Source organism: Hoplias malabaricus, chromosome 14 (genome assembly GCF_029633855.1).
Source record: "Hoplias malabaricus isolate fHopMal1 chromosome 14, fHopMal1.hap1, whole genome shotgun sequence".
Lineage (NCBI taxonomy): Eukaryota > Metazoa > Chordata > Actinopteri > Characiformes > Erythrinidae > Hoplias > Hoplias malabaricus.
In genome coordinates this window covers 12,068,506-12,080,719 of record NC_089813.1, presented here as the reverse complement: position 1 = coordinate 12,080,719, position 12,214 = coordinate 12,068,506, and the positions used below count along the sequence as shown (strand labels likewise).

Here is a 12,214-nt window from a genome sequence, read left to right as displayed (position 1 = left end):
CAAGGGCGGCACGGTGGCGCAGTAGGTAGTGTCGCAGTCACACAGCTCCAGGAACCTGGAGGTTGTGGGTTCGATTCCCGCTCCGGGTGACTGTCTGTGAGGAGTTGGTGTGTTCTCCCCGTGTCCGCGTGGGTTTCCTCCGGGTGCTCCAGTTTCCTCCCACAGTCCAAAAAAAAAACACACGTTGCAGGTGGATTGGCGACTCGAAAGTGTCCGTAGGTGTGAGTGAATGTGTGTGTGTCTGTGTTGCCCTGTGAAGGACTGGCGTCCCCTCCAGGGTGTATTCCCGCCTTGCGCTCCCGATGATTCCAGGTAGGCTCTGGACCCCCCGCGACCCTAAATTGGATAAGCGGTTACAGATAATGGATGGATGGATGGACTCACAAAAACACATTTGGGAAATCTCTTCTAAAATTGACATAGTGTAATTTCTGCAGTTCTGAGCCCAGAGGATCTATTCTCACTATTACAGGTCAGTGAGAGATCACTATGATCACATAATTTTGTTTTTCCATGTATAATCCTGAACACTGCACTTTGTGCACGTGACATTAAGGAGATTTTATTTTGACTCTGAAGCTGATGCTGACACAGACAATGTTTGATTACAAACCACCTCCACCAAAGTATAATGCAAAAAGTTGTTATTCACTATCTGCCTTATTCGGAACACTGCTCTAAAAGAAAACATAAGAACATTTTAAGTGCTTTTTAATACCATTACAAATGCCACAATTAAGAAATAAAAGAAAGAAAGAAAACTCTGCAGGAAGTTTTTATTTTTTCATTTCAGTAAATGACTTCACTGTAGTTCACTGGAACTGGAAACATTTCCTGGAGTAGATGGCATTAAAATCAACAGAAACAACAATCGGGAGAAATGAATGGATAAATGTTATTCATCACAACTGCATAACAATCACTTGTTAATAGTTACAAGGTAATTCAACTCATTTATTCTTGGGCTTATAACTAAAAGCAGAGTTAAAGACTCTTGGAGAAAGAGGAAGGGGATTGCAAAAACTATTAGGTCAGTAGAATATAAATAAAGTATTGATAAAGTAGAATTCTGATTTTATCCCAGTATTTCCATACCCAATATAGAAACCCAATGGTTCTATAGTCTTTTAGTTAAACAGGGTCTGAACCTACGACCACAGGACCCTGAGCTGTGATAGCAGCAGCACCATGCAACCTTCTATGAATCTCACAATATCCTATTACTTTTATTTAACATATACATATTTTCTTACTCTGTAACTTGACATAATTAGGTTTTATTTTATTATAATGTATTATTATTATTATATCTTTTTTGTCTATATATATATATTATTTCATTTTATTTCATTTGACTTTTTCTCATTCATTAATTCGTCATTGGGCACGGAGCCTACCCAGATTCACTGACCTTCACCTTCATCTTATTTTTCTTGTTTAAAATACAAGCTGTTTTTTACACAGTGTTACATGTGGATACATACAAAGTGAGTTGGAGTGGAATGAGGTTGTATTTCAGGGAGTTTTTTAACAGGTTTGAGGAGTTTTAGGGGTTTTATGTGTGTATGTGTGTGTGTGTGTGTGTGTGTGTGTGCGTGTGTGTGTGTGTGTGTGTGTGTGTACAGTAGGGAAAACGTGTGTTAAAGGATGTTAACGGAGGATGCACATGCACACAGTTGTGACATGACATGTAGATCTTGATTTCAGTTGGGTGCTCAGTCAGCTTAAATTCCACAGTTACTTCATTGTCTTCAAGGGGTTGTGTATTTGCATGTGTGTAAATGCTTTTGTAGAGACAAAAGAAGCGTGTGTGTGTGCACATGTGTCGGTCCTTGTATTTTTCCTAAAACCCAATGACACATTTTATATTTGTATTATTTTATGTTTATTTTCTTTTCAATATGTGATATGAATAATGACTGTTATTGTATTCTGTTACAACCTGTACAGTGTAGATTAAAACGCTGTAAACTAGACAGAAAATTTTACAGTGTTTTGTTTCACAACATCTCATTATTTATTGTCTACTAATTATATATTTATACATAATTATTTACATACAGTTTGATGATACTCAGCTTTCTGAATAGTAATTATATTATTAGCTAATTTCCAATGATCAGCATCTCACTTATCATGGAATAACATATAGCTCTGTTCAATATGGTAGACACAAACGTTTGTTTTAGTGTTCTAAAATAAATGTACTGATCACCCCAGGGCCCAGACCTCAGCATCACTAAAACAAACTTTTAACATTTTAATATTAAGTGCAAATTTTGAAAAAACTGAATGAAAAAAGGAAACAATAATAAAACAACACGTTACACATTGTGTGTCACGCAGCTCTAGGAACCTGGAGTTTGTGGGTTCAATTCCCACTCCGGGTGACTGTTTGTGAGGAGTTTGGTGTGTTTTCCCCACGCGGGTAGGTTTCTTCCCACTGTCCAAAAACACACGCTGGCAGGTGGATAGGTGTCAAAAGAGTTCATAGGTGTGAGTGTGCGCCACACTGCAAAGAACTGGCGCCCCCTCCAGGGTGTGTTCTTGCCTTGCACCCAGTGATTCTGGGTAGGCTCCGGACCCATCATGACCCTGAACTGGATAAGTGGTTTCAGACAATGCATGAATGTTACACGCCGAAAAGTTTGATAGTTGTTATAATTGTTGTTCCAGCCAGCTTTTCTGTTAAATACATTTTAAAAATACATTAAAAACATAATTTTGTACTTAAATACCATTTAATGTACCATTTAAAATGTAGCATGTGCTTAATAAAAAAAAATGTAATATGAATATCGTACCCAATATATTTACTCACACTCGTTGTTAAAATACAGCATGTTCTCTTGTTCTGTTGAGTTCATATCTATTTGGAACAACTCATTAAAATGTAGGTACAAATTTAAAGTGAGCTACAATCTTTGCCTGTGCTGTGAGGGGGAAAACAACAGAAGCTGTGCATAAAAATATGCAATTTTTTAAATGAAAGTGTGAACAGGTCTGGACAAGGTATGAACATCGGAATGTGTGTGTGTGTGTGTGTGTGTAAACACTCAGTGGATGGTGAGACAGCACCCAGCCTGTGATTAAGAGAGAAATAGAGTGGGGTATTTGGGTGGGGGTAATTTCCAGCCCCCTCACCGTAACGGTAGAACATATGCAAATCTCCCCAGTGAAGTGATGAAAACGTTATTGAGGTTTCACAACGTGGTCACTGAACATTTGCCTAAGCTCGATAATAATAAACAAAGCTCAAACTTACTTGACTCTGTCATGAGATTTAAAGCTACAGTGCAGTTCACTATGGGTCAGCAACCTTCCTGCATGGTTTATGAGAAGAGATCTTAATCACGTGGCGCCTTTCTGGACAAGAAAGATTAAAAGTTCAGTTATGCAGCAGTACTGATATTATCCAGTGCATCACAGACATATCAAAATCATACTATTAGCATAGAATTTAGTGAAGACAAACAACCAAACCAACCAAAAAAAAAAAAAAAAATCTTGCGTGTGAGTCTTCACCATGTTATTTAAATGTCAGGGTATAATGCTCCCATTGAACTACAGAGTAATGGAGTCACATATCACTATATAGGAGACTGCAATTCATGACACAGTTTTTATGCGACAATATCACAACCATAGCTAAGTGTGTGGGTAATTACCATAAAAACACTATGCGACAAGAAAACTCTTCATTACAGGCGTCATTCCTCATATAACATAGAAAAAGGCCTAATGCGAATGACATAACATAGGCTCTTATTCCAACAAAGACATAAAGTATTTTATTATAACATTTCTCCTAAGCAATGCTTATTATTGGTGTCATACTTTAGCTTTAATGCTAACGAGAACATTTCTTTCACTTAACGCTATTTTGACTAATTTTCAAAAGGTTAATACTTGAAAGGACATTTCTCTAGCAATTATTTGCTTCGATATTTTAGCAAATAATGAATTAGTAACGTTATATTTTCCGTAAATAAAAATAAGACCGTGGTATTAACGCACGGTAATGAGGAGGAGTTTTCGTGTTACTGTCGCATAACACGGGGCACCGATATGACGGTTATTATGGTAATTACCCATTCACATATGATCGTGATATTGTCGCATTAAATGTCAAAGATATGCGACCATGTCACGAATTGCAGTCCCCTGTATATGTGACTATATCACGAGGAAGTGGGTCAGTCACAGTGTGTGAATTAAATCATTCTATCGCTACCTCTCTACATTTTTTCTTGTGACTGAATGCCATCAAATCCTACCCAAAATGTTACAATATCAAGTGTAAACACTTCAGAAGCGAAGCTGTTACTGCTGTAACCTTGTAATTCCCTTCATTTCAGGAGAAAGATATGAGCTTAAACACTTACACTGACCCGGATGCTCTTGGCTATTAAAGCAGCTTTTTAAAATTATTTTAAAAGTTGCCCGTTCCAAAATTCTTGAAAATATACTATGAAAATATTTTATGTACCAGTTTACCTTCGATACCTGTCCTAATATTTTCGTTTTGAGACAAATATGGTTACTGCTGTAACCCTATAATTGTCTTAATATTAGGGGGGAAAAACACAATTCTAACACTAATGCTAACAACAAACAGGATGCTGCTAGCATAGTACTGGAAAAACCTAAACAAACCAAAGTACATTTTAATTAATTTGGGGACATTTGGGACATGTTTATGGAGTCCTGAGGACATGATACAATTCTAGAATGGGAAATAAAATAATAATAATAATAATAATAATAAAACAATTGTTTAAAAAGCTCATGTCCTCAAATGACTGCTTTGTCCTGGCCAGTTTCTGAAAGTTAACTCTGAATATAATATATGTATCAGTTTATTTAAGATACCTGCCCTAATATTTTCATTTTCAGATAAGCTTCCCTATCCAAACAGCCTGTTTTTTTTTGCAAGTTAGATGAAGAGAAGTGCAACTCTGCAGAAAAGAATACAATCATCTTGGTTTTCAGATGAGGCTGATTTTTAAATTGTATTAGTTTAGCTACACTTTAATTACAGTGAGGTTAGAGTATGCGCTTATATTAAAGCCTATAGTGTGGTTTGGCAATGGTGCCAGTGTTGGTCAGCAAGGTACAGAATGGTGATAAAGTGAGATGAGAAAGTGGGGTATGGTTAATTTTGTCCATAATGGAGCTTCTCTAAGAGGTATGTGTGTGAGTATTAAATTAGACATTAGTATTAACTATTGTACAACTCTTTTTCACTTAGGTCCATAACAATAATGTTTTTAAAGTATTGATTAATATGACCATCCATGCAAATGTGCTCGTGGAGATGCTCTGTGTATGTGGGAGGTGAAAATGTTTTACATTAAATTTTTTTTTTTTTTGGGGGGGGGTTGTAGTGTTTTTATGTCAAACAGTGCCAAAGGAATAAATGTGACAAAGCTGACAATACATTAAATGAAACAAATGTATTTTAAATCATAGCACTGATAACTATTGTATTGTTCAACACCAATAGACTTGACAAAAGTGGTTATAAAACCTTTTGTGAAGCTCTGCCTTTCAGTCCTAGCCCTGAAGTGAGGGTGCTGAATTGAATGCAAGACCCAGTGCACATTTATATTCTAGTCTTATACTAGCATATGTTGAAGAAGAACCTAGGAAGAACAAGGAAAAACATAGTATATATATAGACAATGGTCTTTTACTGAACAGGTACATTTGCAGCAGCCTCAGAAAAACTCCCAAACAGCACGTAAACAACACACAAAATGTAGGTGGTCGCAAAAAGTGATAAAACATACTAAAATGGTGGGTTACACATCAAAGCAAAACCACTGTCCTTTTACACAACTTAAACAGCATAATAATATCATGGCAAAATCCTTCAACCAAGAGTCCTGCAGGGTATGGTAGGAGACACTTTGCATACTCTGCCCACTTTATTCCACAGACACATATTGACACGGCAAACGTTACTTTATCTACTGTGTATAAACTGATAAACTGTAGCCAGTCTAGCTTTGATATTGAGACAATTGTTGTTGTTAACCTTCAATATTAATCCATCAGTAACATCACTGATATTCAAAACTGAGGTGTGCAAATGAGGTGCGTCAGTGAGAACTCAGTTCTAGATTCTTAACACAGCAGCTACACATGCAAACACACACACACATTTAAGGAATACCAAAAATCCAAGTCATATTCTTAGTTAAATGTTTTAATGATTTTCTAGTGGCACGGTGGTGCAGCAGGTAGTGTTGCAGTCACACAGCTCCAGGGACCTCCCACGGTCCAAAAGCACATGTTGGTAGGTGGATTGGCGACTCAAAAGTGTGTGTGTGTGTGTGTGTTGCCTTGTGTAGGACTGACGTCCCCTCCAGGGTGTATTCCTGCCTTGCGCCCAATGATTCCAGTTAGAGTTTGGACCCATCGCAACCCTGAACTGGATAAATGGTTACAGATAATTAATTAATTTCTAAGTAAAAATGCATACTACTGTAAATATTAATGACTAATTACTGCTATTTGCCATATATGGAAAAAATAAAACCTAAAAGTTGAAAGAACTACATACCCAGCCATTACCATGTCTTGGGATGTCTTTAAGACATGTCAATAGACCAGTATCTTAAGATGTCTTGACTATTATAACATCCTAAGATGTCTTAAGATGCTGGATGCATAATATTTTTGGGGATGTTTTAGTAATTCACTCATTACATATTTTTAAGACAATATTAAAACATAAACATTATGCATTATTTATAGCAAGGACTCTAGTAAAGTATTTGTCTTTTATCTTAAATTGTATTGTATAAATGATGCATATATTTAAGAAAGACATATATATTATATTATTATATTTAATTTTCAATATGTAACCTCTGCAAGTAAAAAGGAATTCTATTCTAAATCTAATTGAAGAAAATACGAAGCACATAGAAATCTGTACAACCCATATCTCAGAGATGGCAGCTCTTATTGAATTATATATCGTCTCTGTCCAAAGAAAAACACGTATCTCAATTTTTTCTGATTTTTAGTTTACTACAGCATTTGAACACAGCAGCTCTCCTTTACGTTGTGTGAAAACTTCATGATGAATGGACCAACAGAAATGCTCCAAAATCACTTGAATAAGACACACTGGTTTAGAACAGACTGCAGCAAGAATGAAGTTCATCTGTCTGCTTCCGCTTTCCTTATTTTGGAGCAAACCATGCTGTCTCCACTCTCACGTCCCTCTCGCGCTTTCTAGTGATCTGACCATAAAGAGTAAAAAACCAGTCTGATTAGAACAGCTGAGTGAATCTGTTGCTGTTTTAATGTGAATAGAGCTGCACGTGTTGTCTATTGGCACGACTGTCTGAAAAAGAATGCTTCATGGACATTATTTGCTCTGTTTTATTTGTTAAGATTGGCCATGGATCCACAAGGAGCCATCATTATTTCTATGGCTGGCATTTGATGTTGCCATGACTTTGATGATGCCATGACATGACTTGATGACATGATTTCTGCATGACATTTTTTTTTTGTTCATTGATTTACTTTTCATTCTGAAACTAGAAACACCAGAAACATTAAATAAAATGTGATTTTGTTCTATCAGTAAACAAACATTAACTGCAGTACATTTGCAGAAACTTGTTCTTTGTTGTTCAAACAACTGTGTCACTTGCCCGGGGGATGCTCAAACCTTTGCATTCCATGGTATATCATCACAATAGACGTGTGTCATTTTCTTTTCAGAATGGTGAGGCAGACAGATGGTATGTGCCAAGTTGTCTTTTTAACAATCCTGACATAGAAGGGAATGTCTAATATGTCAGAATAATAGTGTTTTTGTCCATTTGGTATTCACCTTATAATTGACCTAATTGTAGTCCATTACAGTCCACGAAGAGACAATAAATCATGTCCAAGTGTCACCAAAACTCTCCTATTGGTGGCAATAGACCAAACCTGACATTTTGCATTTTCAGATGAGCACTGACTCATAACTAATGTGTATGTACGTCTGAATCTTGTAATTACAATATGCTGCCTGTCAGGATTCTGTGCCGGTTGCATCAAAAGAGACCTGCATGCCGACCTTTACATCTCAGCAAGTGCGTATATACACGCACACATATACACTCATGCGCATACAAGTCCTCATATCAGGGCCATCATCTGGGCAGCAAGTAGGAAAGAGAAGACAAAGGATACTTTACCTTTATCCAGCTGCTGAGTTTTCTGAAAGAAAGAGCCCAGGCCTTTCATCTGCTTTAAACTCAATGTAATGTCACATTTATACCAAGGTTTGGCCAAGATGAACTAAACCCTGTTCTCTCTCTCTGATCTCCCCTGTGTCTCTGTCTCTGTCTTTTCTTATTCTATTTCTCAGAAGACTTTTTCAGTCTTTAAAGAGCAACATCGGAGCTATATGGTTTTCCACTCGGTTGCAGAAGCCAGGCACGAACATTCATGTACTTTAACAAGCAAAAGTCATGGAAACAATTTTCCCCAGACACTTCTTCTGATCTGTGAATTTATATGTTTCGTTTAACATTGATGTTCCTAATGCCTGAGACATTTGGATTATTTAGTAAGGCAACAACAAAAATGGATTTTTCTATTTTGTTTATGGAAATAAGGGCTTAGTTTAATTTTTAGGAAATAAACAAAAACAAAACACCACCACAACAAGTATACTTATGGCATATTTTGCATTGAAATACATTTTTTAAATGATTCATTCTTATAATGTCTTAATCAAACACATTTCCTTGGTCCTGTTTTTAAATGTATTAATTTGTGGTGATGGCAGTAAAGACACAAGACACTTATTAGAATACTTTGGCCTTGAAACAGCTCAGACACTGACCACTGTTTTGAGGCCCAGTCACGAGGACTAATACAGAAAATTACAATTCTATTTGTATTTGCCGTGGTGGTTCAAAACATTGTTAATCTTCAGGTTTAAACGTTGGTTGCGTTGTATGATACTTGTAAACTGTTTGATCCCACATGCATTAAATTAAATAGAGGTTTTGGGGATGTCACTCTTTCTTATTTGTGTGTCTATTTACTTTCTTCAGTAACAGTAGTAGTAACACTACGCAGTGAAAGAACAGGGAGAAATGTGTGTGGGTGGCCCTCTAAGATGGAAATTTGGAGGCTTTCCAAAAGAGCATGGAAAAAATTACTCTAAAGCTATAATAGGTAATAGAGGAGGTCTTTCGCCAAGCCCCTGCCAGTCAAAGGACTGTGACAGTGTTATATATTTACATTTATTCTACACTCTAGATTTGATAACTCCTTTTTTTCACTTTTCCTGTTTGATTTTTCACATACGTATGCTTGCAAATGATCTCATATTTATGTTTTATATTTACTTAAATTTAATAGTAATTTTACTGCATATTAAAGGGGCAATCTGTAATATAATTACTGTACTAAATCATAAGATGACCAGGGTGTGTCATCAGAAATTAAAACAGCAATTTATGTTAAAGCACTGGCGTCTGTGACAGCAGTGCTACACCAGTATATTCTCTTTGAGGAGCATCCCTTCCAGAGCGGAACTCTATTGCTGTTTTGGCCTGAGATCCCATATTCTGTCCAATCACAGTACAGTTTGCACACCCCAGGTTGCCAGGTACGACACACAATAGCAGACTAACACTGCAGCCTTGAAAGTGAGCATGTGAACAGAAAAAACATTATATTCTACCAGACCTAAAAGTGACCTTCCAAAAAGCTCCATGATCTGAAACAGAGTGAAATGAGTGTAAATACTGGCAATATATTGGAAAGATGGAGACAGCTACACCTCAGCAAGATTACAAAACCTACCCAGAGTTGACTAATTTTCTCCTGAACAGTTGAGAAAGTCATTTCTGAAAGACTTCAAATGTACAGACGAATATGTGTGGTTTAAGGGTGTAAACATTGTAGGCAAACAGCTTGGAGAGCAGCAGATGGTGAGGAAACATCTTCATAATTTCATAAAAAGTGTTTTTTTTAGGACTGTTGTCCTTAAGCTGATGATAACACCAAGACAATAGGCTCTTTGAACAAACTCTAGAACACTGATAGTCTGATAGTCGTTCATGTTCAGCAAAAGATAATCATGTAATATATTGTGTAACCTTATTGCCCTAAACTGCATCTCAGGCAAATACATAATGCTGCATTAGAGTTCTGAACAATACTCCTCAGTAAACATCAGGTTTACTACCTTATATTTGCACAATGTTAATGTAAACACAGACACACTTGAGACACTGTTGACATAATTCTTTGACCACAAATTAGCTTATAGTTGAAGTGAGCTTAATATTTCTTTCAACATTTTTCAGAGGGATAATTGACAACAGTGAATGAGAGCTTGACTGTAGATTACCTGATTATTCTATCCGGGCTGTTACCGTGTTTTTTTAGATTGAAAAGAGAGTTCAGCAAGAGATTGTAAGACACGCAACTCAATGTTGTTGATGCATTTCCATCATTCACACACAACCAGTAGAGCCACATATGAGATAAACATAGCTATGCAAAGTGGAGGTCAACTTCTGGGTGTGGTTCTTTCCTCAATAAAGTAAACAAGCCTCTTATGCATGAGATAGGATATATCCCTTTTTTTATTTCCCTTTAATAGAGTGAATTAACAAGTCTTTAATTAAATGGCCATTATGTCTCTGAGTGCATAGTATGGAACTCTCTAATATGTCATTTGTGTGCTAGGCATCCACAGGCTAACAGAGCAAAAGTGAAAAGTTAGTGTTCTCTTCCAAGTGAATTAAACTGTCATTTGCATTGTAGCATCACATGACTATGGTAGTTCCTTGCTTGTTAGCGGGAATGACCCAAACTTTGGGGATTTTTGTACAACTTGTCACCTGTTTAGCAGACAAGAGGTTTGTTTCTGTGTTTCTCTCTGGTGCCATTGAATAGATTGGTTATATGTCTTCACCAAAACATTTGACTTAACTGAAACTATAGATCACACTAATCAGGAACATGGCTGGGACAAGAGGTTTGGAAACATATTAAAAGTGATGTGAGTGGCACGGTGGTGCAACAGGTAGTGTCACAGTCACACAGCTCCAGGGACCTGGAGGTTGTTGGTTCGATTCCCACTCTGGGTGTCTGCGTGGGTTCCCTCTGGGTGCTCTGGTTTCCTCCCACAGTCCAAAAACACTTGTTGGTAGGTGGATTGGTGACTCAAAAGTGTGTGTATGTAAGTATGTTGCCCTGTGAAGGACTGGTGCCCCCTCTAGGGTGTATTCCTGTCTCATTCCCAATGACTCCAGGTAGGCTTGTGACCCTGAACTGGATAAGCGCTTACAGATAATGAAAAGAGTTGAGGATGTTGCTTTATTCCAGCTCTCTAGGTGGGTAATATTGACTTATTTTTGCTATTACAGTTAAGGAGTTAAGGAGGAACTTACTCCAAATTTGTGAGACTGCTTACTCTCCATGAAAGTAAACAGCGACTGAAAGTGCTGCAAAACTAAACAGCTCAAGTTACAAATGACTTCCAGTGGTAATTAAAAAGTTCTGAATGAACACAAATGGTAAATGGGAGGATTTTTCTTGAGAACAGCAGTTCTTCAGAACCGTCTACACTCTTAAAAATAAAGGTGCTACAAATGGTTCTTTGAGCGATGCCATAGAAGAACCACTTTTGGTTCCAGAACCATTTTTTAATGCGTTTAAATGGGTAAAGTTACCTTAAGATTGAATGGGTTTTTACATTTCTAAAAGGTGCTTCACATATCTCTTAAACCATAATGGTTCTTTATGGAACTGGAAATGGTTCTTTGCATCACTCAAAGAACTGTTTGAAGCACCTCTAATTTTAAGAGTGTATATTGCCTTTAAGAGAAATTAAACATCTGTTTATTACATTATTGTTATTTGTATCTATTCTATAGTGTTAGGGTTTTTCCTGAGCAAATAATATACGTATACATATGACTATGCTTTTTATGAACACAACTGTAAAGAAATGAGCATTTTTCTCTGCAATGCACCATTTCTCAATCTAATACTTGAAATGTTTACACCAGAATGACAGAATAACCCCAGAATCAAAAACAAATAGGTGGAAAACCCCATCATATTAGTAGGGAATGGGTAGACTGGAGACCTATTTAAGTCAATTAGTCACTCTGTGATTTTGGCAAATTGAAGGTGAAAGAGAATCACTCACAACAACTTCAAAGCATTT

General features: G+C 36.9%; 1 long non-coding RNA gene across 1 annotated transcript; it reads right to left on the bottom strand.

Annotated features, from left to right (window-relative positions):
* Positions 1–2,145: 2,145 nt before the first annotated feature.
* LOC136665700 (uncharacterized) lies at positions 2,146–3,348 on the bottom strand. Its single transcript, XR_010795302.1, has 3 exons — positions 3,266–3,348; positions 2,805–2,869; positions 2,146–2,685 (listed from the first exon to the last, which is right to left on the bottom strand). It is a non-coding gene; the product is annotated as an uncharacterized lncRNA (long non-coding RNA).
* Between the last annotated feature and the right edge of the window lie 8,866 nt (positions 3,349–12,214).